The 11,195-nt window shown below is 42.3% G+C and overlaps 1 long non-coding RNA gene across 1 annotated transcript; it reads left to right on the forward strand.

Moving 5' to 3' along the window:
• Nucleotides 1-2,670: 2,670 nt before the first annotated feature.
• Nucleotides 2,671-6,021, forward strand: LOC132650053 (uncharacterized). Its single transcript, XR_009588410.1, has 2 exons — nucleotides 2,671-3,315; nucleotides 4,249-6,021. It is a non-coding gene; the product is annotated as an uncharacterized LOC132650053 (long non-coding RNA).
• The last annotated feature ends 5,174 nt before the right edge of the window (nucleotides 6,022-11,195 follow it).

The following is an 11,195-nucleotide window of genomic DNA, read 5'->3' on the forward strand; positions in this document are numbered from 1 at the left end:
AACAAAAATGTTAAGAGGGAACGCAGAAGAACGTTGAGACTATATTAACTTGTCAAATCATTATTAATGAAGATCATCCCATCCAAAATTGTGATTTTTTTTTTGGTCCAAAATCAAGAGCAGATGAATGTAACATGCAGTTTCCTCTTAAATAACTGGTTTTCCACATGGGTTTTGTTTCATGAATACTGCATTGTAATCATTTCTAAAAAAAAAAAAATCATGATATAAAGTAGCACATTTGTATTGTCCCATGTGACTCAGTAGGCCATTTCTGCCCTCAACCCTGGACTTCAGGAACACTCTAATTTGGTGTGTGTCAATCACCAGGAGTGCCACCTTTGTGTTCTGTCCAAGACAACATGTTGATTCAGATGCAGAACCCTTCCTTTTCAGACCTTGGTCTTTCTGCCCCTGCACTAGAAGCATGTGTTTCTAAAGAGCAGCAGCTGGCTCTCAGTCCTTCTTTCTCACAACCTGGTGCCCTGACTGACTTCAGTATTGCCTGTAATTCCTCTTCCTTCCTTATTCCCACACCCAACAGAGCATTCTATATGTATAAAGGTTGATTAATTAAAAACAAACTGAAAACTAACCCCAACTTGGACCTTTTCTTGCTCGAGTTCACTACCCTCGGATCACTATTGGCATTTTTTTTCATTTGTCACAGGCTAGCTGCAGAAGTATCCAAAACCTGTTTAGGTGTGGCCCAAGTTCATCCAGCGTAGGGATACCATATATATTGTGGGTAACAAACTGAATTTCTTGACATCTGGGAATGTACTCCTCGTGGTCTGTTCTTATATAGAGCAGGTATCACTAACCACATCTTGTAGTGTCCAGCTTATTGTATATTTTTGGAAAAAAGTATTATTGACATAAAATCACATCCATTTGTTTACATGTTTTCAGTGACTAACTTCATCCACAATGGTGAAGATGAGTAGTTTCAATGGATACATATGGCCCACATGACCTAACATAGCAAGTACAAAGTTTATAGCAGAAGGGGTTTGTCAGCCCCTTGTTTAGAAAATTGATGTGATAAGGTTGGAGCAATTGCAGTTTCCTGGAGTCAAAGGAACCAGAGCTATTCACAGATGTCAAATTCTGTTGTAAATGGCCTTGTCAAAGTCTCTCTGCATGAAAGTGAGCTGGATTAGCAGTTTATTTTTAATAGACATTATGGAAAATTGACAATGTGTCACCTCATCCTGGGTTTTCTTCTGCTGCTGTTGTCTTCTTGATTTGCACACCTTGGTAAAATCTGCTGCCATTTTGAAGAGGTCCACTCTGAGGGCCACTTCTGGCCAATAGCTAGTAATGATGTGGTGTCCTTATTATTCCTGGGGAAAGGAATCCTGCCAGTGACCATATCTGTGAGCTTGTCATCAGATCCTTGTCAAGTGGTAAGGTGACTCACAGCCGCAGACAACACACTTTGAATGTCTGAGATGAGATCATTCAAGCAGAAGACACAGGGAAGGTGTGGTGGTTTGAATGAGAATGGCTCCCATAGGCTCCTATCTTTGAATACTTAACTGGTCTCCAGTTAGTAGAATTGTTTGAAAAGGATTAGGAGGTTCCGTATTGGAGGAAGCATAGATCTGGTGTTGGGCTTTGAGATGTCAAAAACTTACACCAGCCCCAATCTCTGTCTCTATTTCTCTTTCTCTCTTTTGCTCTCTAGGTCTCTGGCTCTCTGCCGGCAATTTCAGATCAATTTGTGAGCTCTCTGCTACTTCTCCATCACAAAGCCTAACTGTCTGTTGTCATACTTCCTGTGCTAGTGATCTTGGACTGTTTAAAACTGTGAGTAAGCCTATAAAATAAATGAGTTCTTTTATAAGTCACCTTAGTCATGTTTTTTGTTTTGTTTTGTTTTTTTGTTTTTTCCTAGTAATAGAACAATTACTAAGTCAGAAGAAACCTGCTCCACAGATATGTTTAATAATAACTCTTATGTCACTGAGTTTGGGTGTTTTTGCTATGCAGCAAGGAAAGATTCCTATGTTAAAAAAATGGGCATAATTTTTTGCTACCTAACAAAGAGGCCTATAATGAGAATTAATGCGCTCATAAAATGTTTAGACATCTCCAGAAGCCCTTCCTAAATGCACAAGCATTTCCCGTTCCTGCCCTTTGACCACCTCCTGTCTTGGTTGGTATTCCTAAAGTGGCTCCTTTTCCCCCCATGAAGTTCGCAGGGACTCCTCATTCATTAATTAAATAACGAAAAAGTAACTGTTTTAAGAGAGAGACTTCTTCAGAAATGGTTTACTGTGGCCCTTTATGGACTCACTAGGGAATCCCTGGCTAAGCTCCCTGTGGCCCAGCAGGGCTCAATTTCTCTCCCTGGGTGCAAAGCAGGCTCGCTGAGTCTGAGGGAATGGCTCAAGAGGAAGCAGGGCTGGGCCTGCACCTGAGAGGCTGCCAAAGAGCCAGCGGGCAGATGCACCTGGCGTCACCCCCTCAGCTGGCTCCACCTCCGCGCAGAGTCTCCACAGCCTGCCTGCCCACCGGAAACAGACGGGAGAGCAGCGCCCCTCGCAGGCTCTCTGCTTCTTTTCCCCACCTCACCCAGGCCCGCCCGCCAGCGCCCCTTGCCGTCCCACCACTCCGGGTCACCTGGCCACCAGCGCCTGGCGGAGGCTTCCTCGTGCCCCCAGGCCCACCCCCAGCGGGTCTCCTCCACCGCTGCGCTCCGACTTCCGGGGCGCGCAGACTAGGCGTCACAGTGACAGCGCCTCTGGGCGTCACAGTGACAGCGCCTCCGGGCGTCACAGTGACAGCGACCAGGGAAGCTCAGGAGGAAGCGGTGACTAGTGGAGGAGCCGCTCTCTGAGTCGCTGCAGGGATGTCTGAGCAGCCTCTGCCACCAGCCAACAATGGGGCCTCTGGCTCCGGAGACGCCCTGCCCGCGCCCATGGCCTCCAGCATCGACTCCTCCCGGGCTGGCTCACCCGGTGGAGGCTTAGGAACTGAGGTGGCCTCCATGCTGCTCCACCCGCCACCACTCATGCCGCCACCCATGCCACCGCATCAGCGGCCAACGCCGCCAGCGCTCCACCTGGCCTGGCCATGTCCCTGGCTGGACCGCAGGCATTCCGGGATCATCTGCAGATGTTCAGGTCCCGGCCCTGGAGATTTCGAGTAGTGCGGTGGCCTCTTTCTGAGCAGGAGCCACAGAGCGTTTGAAGAGCCTCTACCCGGCCGTGGACCAGAAGAAGACTCCACTGCCCAAGTCCTGGAGCCTGAAGGACAAGTTCAGCTATATCGACCTCTCACAAAACAACCTGTGGGTGCACTACAGAGGTACAGGATTGCAGGTCTCACTTAGAGATCAGACAGTGCTGGGTGAGGCTCAGGGCTAGGGAAGGAGTTGGGCTTCCTAGGCCCGGAGGGGGATGCTTTGAGGGAATCCAGGACGATGGGACACATCACCCCTTCCTATTTAGCAGAGATAAATCTATTGGCCAGAGTTGGGTTACATTGTTCTCCAGGTAGGGAGGGTCAGGTTATCTCCTCTTATGCAGTGGCTGTGCAAGACAGGATTACGTGGTACAGTTTCTAATTAAGTGCGAGCCTACATACACAGTAGGGAGAGCCTAATCAGTGGGTTATTTGTCCTAAACTATGCCCGAGATTGTGTAGGGGTACAAAACGAGAAGGGACCCAAGATGGCCATCATTGTTCCTTACTGAAAGCAACTGGGAGAGTGAGAGGGAAACTCAGGATTCCCTGTTTTTTCAGGGAGCAGAACTGCCCCCTCCTCTATCCCAAATTGGAAATGTCCTGTGTTTCCAGGTGCTGTTACATGAAGTTTTGTTGAAAACAAGTTTTTTTAAAAAATATTTTATTCGATGGTGAGTGCTCTCTGTCACGAACAACTCCACATTTGGCTAAGGCCGAGGATCTGGCTTGCTTCCATGTATGTGGACCTATCTGCATTGCCCCCGTGGCACGCCTGGGTTGGCTACCCAGAGGCTATTTAAGCTGTGGGCTGGCTTTCCCCGGGGTCCGAGGATTGTTCAATGTTCCTGAATAAACTGCATTGAAAAAAAAAAAGAATGAAAAAAAATATTTTATTAATTACACTTTATTCATTTTGTATCCCCCCATAAGCCCCGCCCTCCTCCCCTGCCAATCCCACCCTCCTTCCCCTTTCGGCATGCATGCCACTCCCCAAGTCCACTGATAGGGGAGGTTCTCCTCTCCTTTCTGATCTTAGTCTATCAATTCTCACAGGAAATAACCTAGGAACCTTCTACAGAGGGCTTCTGAAAGCGAGAAGAAGAAAACAGGAAACAACCTAGGAACCTACCACAGAGGGCCTCTGAAAGCCTCTGCCCTGCAGACTATCAAAGCAGACGCTGAACCTGATGGCCAACTGTTGGGCAGAGTGAATGGAATTTTATGTAAGAAGTGGGAAATAGTAAGAGCTGGAGAGGACAGGGTCACCACAAGGAGAGCAACAGAACAAGAAAATTTGAACACAGGGAACTTCCCAGAGACTCATACTCCAACCAAGGACTATTCATGGAGATAACCTAGAACCCCTGGACAGATGTAGCCCATGGCAGTTCATTGTCCAAATGGGTTACATAGTAATGGGAAGAGGGACTTCCTCTGACATAATCTGATTGGCCTGCTCTTTGATCACCTCCCCCTGAGGGGGGAGCAGCCTTACCAGGCCACAGTAGAGGAAAACAAGGTTTTTAAAAGATACCAATTAGCCTTTTGAAGAAAACTGCCTTATATTTTTCACCTGAAGCTAACATACTTACCAACCTTATGCTTCTGCTACTTCCCATCCCCACTTTTCTGAGATTAAAACAAAGTTTTAAACAATTCAGTTGTATAGAAAATTATAAAGGACAGGGGCGGGGTTGAATTGTACCTGAGATTAATTGCCTGCATCAAGTTTACTTGTGTGGGTCAGGCAAAAAACAATGCAGTGCTATCAGTTTGGATACACATCCCAGAGGCTCTAAATCTAAAGCAGAGGAGTGTTTACATTCTAAGCAGGTTCCTTTTGATTGGCTCTAAAGGAAGGGGGGAGGGTCTTCAGATCCTGGTGATATGTAGGTAGAGTATACAAATCTGTGGCAACATTCAGAAAGAATGAACAACTGGGGTTTGAGAAGAACCTTGAAAAATCAGCTACTGTTTAAATGAGTGTGGCAACAGAAATCTGCTGAATGATTTGGATGTAAAGAATCTACACAAAGACGGGCCTTGTTACATTTCTTCTTGTTGTCATAGATCCAAAGAAGTACTTACTATTTCGAACATTATATCCCTTTATCTAAGTGGCTGAAAATTGCAAAATACCAAAGGGTTTTTTTTTCCTTTTATTTAGGACGTTTTGTTGATTTCCTTGTGGATTATTACTTAATTTTGTTTTTAAATTGGTGTGAACAGTAAGTGGTATGCTATGTTTACTTCTGTTTTGGCTGCCAGAATGCTTTTGTTAGATTTGACAGAACTTCATTTTACATTTGTGGTTTATGGTAAATAAAAAGCATCTAAAGGCAGAGACTGTGTAGGGGAGGTGAGTGAGCAAAGAATCCCAGCTTTCCTGAATCCCAGCAGTCACTGGTGGTACTAGCTCTATTAGGAGACAGGGCCTCAGTGTCTTCTGAATGCTGTGGGAGTTGATCTAGATGGTCAGTAAGAAAATTTCTGTGGGAGCTTAACTCTCATGATTGTGGCTAATTTGGCATTGTAACATTCTTCGATTGGTTGTATTTACTTCTTTTATGTAAAATTAATCATCTAGGCCAGAGACAAATGTATGCTTATGTGGTTGGGCTTTGAATGTCACAGTTTTCCTGTGGCCTTTTTTCTTACTTTCTGTTGTGTAACACTGATATTCACTTTCTGGAACATTGTTGTTTCATAAACATGAACTATTACTTTTGGAAGAACAGATTTGTTGTCATCCTTTTCTCCAGATTTATCTCCTTTTTCTCTCCTTTCCCCATGTTACAAATACAGTGCCTCTCTTCTAAACCTTCATGGAGTCTTGCTATTTTAAAGTCTGTGTCTTTTCTGGTGTTACTTTTTTATTTGTTTGTTTGTCTTTTGAGGGAAACCAAATGCACTGGACAACTTTAACTCAAGAGTAAAAAGGAATTGTTGTAGATTAATAAAACGTAAAATTCACAAATAAGAGTAGATGTTTTATGTGATGTATCCTTGTGCTGCATTACTTTTTTAACGTGAAATATTACTCTTTGCCTTTTTCTGTATTACAAAATTGTAAAAGATTGATCAAACCTATTTTCCAAGAATGATGTTCTCGATTTTAGTCTGCACACATTCTGTGTTTAAAATTTTATTCCAAATTGGAAATGCTGATCCAATTTAGAATTGTAATTGGGAGCAGTATCTTCAGAGATAGAAAGGTACCATGATAATCATGACAGATACCTAGATAAAAATGGATTGAATTGCAGGAGAGTTATGGTGTATATGGAATAGTGTATGTTTTCTTTTCTTTTAAATGTGTACATGTGTGTAGGTATTTGCTCCTATCAGTTTGACATGGTACAGTTGTGGAGCTCAGATGACACCTTGTGGGAGTGGATTCCCTCCTTCCTTCATGTGAATTCTAGGGATCTAATTCAGGTCATCAGACTTGTTGGCAGGTGTCCTTACCCACTGAGCCACCTTGCTGGCCTTATGATAAAATTTTGAGGCATTTTATGTAATAAGCTATTATTGAAACACGCAAGACTGGCCCTCTTATTTAAAAAATTGTCAGTTGATTAATTTCTAAAGTGACATGTTTAGAATTGATTAAAATAACTTTATTTTTTATGAATATTAAAGAATCATTTAATGAATATGACATTGGGTTCAGTTAGCATAAATGCTTCAATTACAGATCCACTCTCTCTTTCTTTCGAGTGCAAGTATGCACACACACATTATCAGGACTCTTTCAAGAGACACAAACAGATCTGACACAAGTAGATTTGGCAAGTGGGAGCACCTGAAGGTTAGATTTTCACAGTCTTGTGTAAGTCAACCAGGACTGACAATTTTGTGGGGTTGAAGTGATGGTTCAGCTGTAAGGGCACTTATTGAGCTTGTAGAAGACATGGGTTTAATTTCTAGCACCCACATGGTGGTTCAACTATCCATAAGTACAGTTCCAAGGAATCTGATGCCCTCTTCTGATCTCTTTGGCCACCAGGAACATGTACATGCATGCAGGCAAAACACTTTTATGCATAAGTAAATTTCAAAAAATTAAAAAGAAAACTAAATTTTCTGTCTCCAAATTTTGTGATCTCTGCTTTATTTGTAATAACTCATTCCATTTTTGTTGATTTATTTTCACTTTAGTGAAAGACAGTTGCCATCAAAGGTATTTCTCATTAGGGGAAAAGGTAACTGAAATTCAGTCATGCTTCAGAAAATTTGGGACACTTTGGTAGTCCTGCCTCGCAGTGCTTCAGACAGATGACAGAGAATTGGAACTTGGGAGCCTGAAGAAGTGATGAAACGGTGAAGTGCACCTTTTAATTGTAGCATCTTTATTCTTTTTATGTTTGAGTGTCGGGTATGCATGCCTGAGTGCATGTGCCCTGGTTTCCAGAAGAGGGCATTGGATCCCCTGGAGCTGGAGTTACAAGCAATTGTGACCCACCTGGTGTCTGTGCCAAGAACCAAACTCAGGTCCTGGGAGAGCGTCAAGTTGTGTTTTTGCAGAGCAATCTCCCCAAGGCTTAGCAGTTACTAGTCTTTAACCCTTACTAAATATAATTCCCGGAAAATGTTGTACTTTTGTCCTTATTATATTTTTAATGTAATAAGGAATGTACATGCAGGCTTGTGTGCTATTGTGTGTTATGGGCAGGTACATGTGGAGGTCAGAGGAAGACTTCAAATGCTGATTCTCTTTCCATCTTGTGGGTCCTGTGGCCTGGAGTTTACGTCATTGTGGTACTCCTATATACTGAGCCGTCTCACTGACTTAAAAATATATTTTTTAAGTCTTATCAAATATCTTAAGAAATGTTTGCTTACAAAGACAAAGGATGATTATATGGGTGCTAGGAAGGTGGCTTTGTGGGTAAAGTGTTTTCTCTACAAGCATGAGGTCCAGAGTTCAGATCACCACCACTCACATGAAAGCAGTTTGTGTCAGTGTGTGCCTCTAACACTTGGTGTGTGTGTGTGTGTGTGTGTGTGTGGGGGTGATGGGTTGGCCAGATGAGCACAGGTATGGCTTAGGGATTTTTCAGCCAGAGAACAGCCAGTTCCAGGTTCAGTGAGAGATCATAAAACAAGACTAAAAAGTGATTGAGGAAGACAACACATTTTCTGTGCACACACTTACATACACACACACTATAAGGGTAATTTAAGAGATCTTTAAAAACAAGAGATTTATAATGGGCATTGGGGTAAGTACCTGTAATCTCAGGATGTGTGGGAGGTTGAAGACACAGAGTTTTATTTTGTCAGCCTGTCTTTCAGACTAAGATATTGTATCAAAACAAAAAAATCAAATGAATTAGAAGTGAACTGAGTTTTCCCTTGGATCTCTTTGCTAAAATTTGATAAATTTGCTTTGATGGAACTTAATAATTATACTCAGAAAATACTAGCTAGCTGTGGGGCAGAAAATTCTGTTAATTTCGTATGCATTTTCTACTCAGCTCATTCATTCTTTCGTGTAAACTCCATGTTTACTTGGTGCCAGTTTCTGGGCTTAAAGAGGATTAAAATACCGTCTTGACTGCACAGAGTTCAAAGAAAACAAAATGAAGTAGTAGGGGAAATTTTAGAATGATATTGTGGAAGATAGGAGCCTCTAACTCAGGCTGACACTCATACTTCCTAATGCTGTTACCTCATGTTGTGGTGACTCCAACCATAAAATTATTCTTGTTGCTACTTCATAACTGTAATTTTACTACTGTTATGAATTGCAGTGTAAGCATCTGTTTTCTGATGTTTTTAGGCGACTCCTGTGAAAGAGTCATTTGACCCCTCCCCCAATGGACCTCAACCTACAGTTGAGAACCACTGCTGTTTCTTAGAAAAGTTAAGTTCAGTAGCCAAGCTTAAAAGAAGAGAGAAAGGACTAGGGCAGAGTGTATGAAAGTCAAAAGCATGGAGTAAACAGTTATTCTAAGTGTTTGGATCTGTAAGCTTAGACTTTATTCTGTAGGACATACAGAATCATAAAGAGATTTCAAAAAGGAAGTGCCTGACTCATATTTTACTTTAAGACCACACACTGATTGAAAGATAGATTCAAGTGTACAAGGAAAAAAATTCCAATTCTTTAGAAATCTGTTGCTTTAAAGGATGTCTCATGGAGACTGGGAAGGGATAGAGAAATGCATATATATTTCTGAGATTTTTTAAGGTAACACAGAAATATGAGGAATAATGAGAGAAATCAAGAAGTATTACATACCTAGCTCTATTGATTTCTTAAAGTAAACCTTGAATCAAATTGGTTTGGAAGATGTTAGCACTGCATTATAATATCCTTGAGGATAGGGGCTGGAGAGATGGCTCAGAGGTTAAGAGCACTTGCTGTTCTTCTCTATGAAGGTCCTGAGTTCAATTCCCAGCAACCACATGGTGGCTCATAACCATCTATAATGAGAACTGTTGCCCTCTTCTGGCCTGTAGGCACATACACAGGCAGAATACTGTATAAATAATAAATAAATAAATCTTAAACAAATGTTTAAAAAAAATATCCTTGAGGATAATTGAAAATGAGAATCTTTTGTTTGTTTATGAAACAGAATCTCACAATGTAGCCTTGGCTGGCCTGGAAGTTACTATATAGACGAGGCTGGCTTTGAACTCAGAGATCCATCTACCTCTCAGCTTTCTGAATGGTGGGATTAAGGGTGTGTGCCACTATGCCAGGCCCTAGAAATTGTAATCTTAGTATGAGATTTTCATGGAAATCAGGAGATGCTGAAAGAAAAAAAAAGCCTCACAGAAAGACCTGAGTAAGTGTTCTGGAATCAAGGGTCTTTAAGTGATCTTAGCCATGGAAATTCACAACGCTGTACCAATTCTGTAGCTGAGACTCAGCTACAGTTGCAGATTTTGGATCTTTGCTCCATGACTGGCTTATCTTTCCTCCTCATTTGAAGCTCTGGGGAAGTATGACGCCTGCTGAGCTACTCCCAGTTTATTGTCTAGAGCTATTCATGGGTGTTACTATATGAGTTAGTAATCTTCACACAGGGTGCTAACATGTTGGATTAGTTACTTTTCTCAACACTGTGAGAAAAGGAGTTGCAGAAACAACATGGGGGAGGATTGGTTTATTTCTGTTCATCCTTTTGAGGGTTACACAGTCCTCCATAGTGGGGAAGGCATGTTGGGGTTCTTGGAGGCAACAGGACTCTGAGGCTGCTTCCTTTGTCCTATGGATCAGGAAATAACACCTCTGATCCACCCTCAACCACTCACTTATTGCAACTCAATGGATACCACCTCTTTAAGGTTCTAACATACTTCCCTGATAGATCTCACAGCAAGGGACCAATTTTAAACATGTGCTTGTAAAGGACAGTTCACAAGTAAAACCATAACACATGTGTTGGCTTAGATTGGGTTGGGAGTAGTAATAATATGCAGAGTACTGTGGCACCACACAGTCTGAGCCCTGCTGTCTTCATTAGGGACAATGTGAGGACCTTCCTCCTGGAAGGGTTTGTAAGTCATCTGAAGCCTGGGAAGAGGGATTACTGTTAGCATTGTTTTGGTACTCACCTTGAGGAGGTAGTTGAACTGACAGTGTTTTACTGTATGGATGGAGAGAGCTATGGCAGAGGCAGAACATTAATGCATCATTAACAGGCAGATGGAGGCACAAGAAGAAACTGTTTTGAGGTACCTGGGTGGAAAGGAGAGTAGTGTCGTAGGACCTAACCTGTGGAAATTCGAAAGGAGGAAGAAGTCCCATATACAGTGGATAGTGTAGTGTGTAGTGGATAGACCTGGAAAATTGATCACTGGTTTTGGAACAAGACCATTGTAGCCTTAGGGATAGCAGTCTGTTTTTCATGATGGGAATAAAACCCAACTGTCAGGAGTTGAAAGGATAAGTGGAGGTTCCAAGTAGAGAGGATGTGGCAGAGATGGCATGCTTGAGGAACATAGAAAGATTATCTTTAGAAGTTTAAGGGAATAACATCTCT

This window comes from Meriones unguiculatus, chromosome X, assembly GCF_030254825.1.
Source record: "Meriones unguiculatus strain TT.TT164.6M chromosome X, Bangor_MerUng_6.1, whole genome shotgun sequence".
NCBI lineage: Eukaryota > Metazoa > Chordata > Mammalia > Rodentia > Muridae > Meriones > Meriones unguiculatus.